At 35.6% G+C, this 1,855-nt stretch overlaps 1 non-coding gene across 1 annotated transcript; it reads left to right on the top strand.

The window, feature by feature from the left end:
• The first annotated feature begins 1,540 nt into the window (after nt 1-1,540).
• LOC136234328 (small nucleolar RNA R71) lies at nt 1,541-1,647 on the top strand. The gene has a single exon (XR_010691217.1). It is a non-coding gene; the product is annotated as a small nucleolar RNA R71 (small nucleolar RNA).
• The last annotated feature ends 208 nt before the right edge of the window (nt 1,648-1,855 follow it).

Here is a 1,855-nt window from a genome sequence, read left to right on the forward strand (position 1 = left end):
TCACTTTGTTCATATTAAACTCGATCTTATCCTCTCCTATCCTTAAAACTACTTTCCCTTCCGACACATCAACTAGAGCACGTCCTGTGTTCATAAACGCTCTACCAAAAATTAGTGGACAATTAACGTCATATGCAAAATCTAATATAACAAAATCGGTAGGAAAAATAAATTTATCGACTTTAACTAAAACATCCTCAATTATACCATATGGTCTCTTAGTGGTTTCATCCGCTAATTGCAAAACCATATTGGTACGTTTGATATCTTCTTCTAAACCTAACTTGTTAAAAATAGACAACAACATTAAGTTTATACTTGCTCCTAAATCACAAAGACAACTTGGGAATTCAATATCTCCCAACTTACATGAAATAGTAAAACATCCGGGATCTTTGAGTTTAGTGGGCAAAGTACTCGACACTATTGAACTACAATCCTCAGTTAGCGAAATAGAAGAAATTCCTTCCCAACTAATTTTCTTCGAAATCAAATCCTTTAAGAACTTACCATAGTTAGGAATTTGCGTAATTGCATCCATGAATGTTAAATTTTTAAGTTTATCCAAAAATATTAAAAGTTGTTTGTCATAGTCCTTATTTCGGACTTTGTGCGGAAAAGGTGGTTTGGGTACAAAAGTTTTTGTACTTGAGTCAATTGGTGAACTTTTTGAGTTTGATATATCTTCTTTGGACTTTGGTAAATCAGTTCCTGGTAATGTTGCATCTCCGGGCATTTCCGGACCTAGATAATTTTTCCCTGAATGAAGAGTGATAGCCTTTACCTGCTCTTTCGGATTTTCTTCTGTATGGCTGGGAAGACTTCCCTCTTTTCGGGATGGAATTGATTTAGCAAGTTGACCAATTTGGACCTCCAAATTATGGATGCTAATGAGTGGTTTTTAATAAGCTGATCGAATTTATTTTCGATCCGTTTAAAACCATCGTCGTGATTGTTTATTTTTCCACTGATAGCATCTATGAATTTGTTGATTTTAGAAGATAATGTGCTAATCGTATCTCTTGACTGATTTTGATAATTACTGGTACGATTTTGATTAGCATTTGCATTATTATTGTCTTTCCAGTTAAAGTTAGGATGATTCCTCCATCCAGAATTATAAGTATTAGAATAAGGATTATTAGTTTGGTTTTGCCCTTGGACCAAATTTACTTGTCCGATCTCACTCATATTTTCATAATCCACATCCCTTTGGATTGGATTACCATTGGTATCGCACGGTGCCATAAACCTATCAATTTTGTGCGATAAAGCAGAAAATTGGGCTTGTAACATCGCGACTGGATCAAGGTTCACTATACCTTTAACCGATGATGTGGTTAAGGATGATGGTTTTGCCACCGGTATATGTCCACGTTCCGCGGGCCACATACTGCTGTTGATTGCCATTTCCTCCAAAAGTTCTCTTGCTTGGGCTGATGTTTTCTTCATAAATAGCCCTCCTGACATAGCATCTAATGAACCTCTAGTTGTAGGATTTAGTCCATTATAAAATGTTTGTATTAGAAGTTCAGCAGGCAATTAGTGGTGTGGGCATAAACGTTGAAGTTCTTTAAAACGTTCCCAAGTCTCATAAAGAGTTTCATTATCATTTTGAGAAAAAGATGTTAACTCTTTTATGACTCTTGCGGTTTTTGCTAAAGGAAAATATTTTGATAAAAAAGCTTGGGTTAATTGTTCCCAAGTTGCAAATGTTACGCCTGGCATCGAAGTTAACCATTCTTTGGCTTTATCCTTCAAAGTGAAAGGAAAAAGCCGAAGTTTGATTGCTTCGGCAGTCACATCTGAGATTTTAAAAGTGTCACAAATTTTAAGGAAATTTGTCAAATGGGTG

The sequence above is a fragment of the Euphorbia lathyris genome, chromosome 6, assembly GCF_963576675.1.
Source record: "Euphorbia lathyris chromosome 6, ddEupLath1.1, whole genome shotgun sequence".
Taxonomy (NCBI): domain Eukaryota; kingdom Viridiplantae; phylum Streptophyta; class Magnoliopsida; order Malpighiales; family Euphorbiaceae; genus Euphorbia; species Euphorbia lathyris.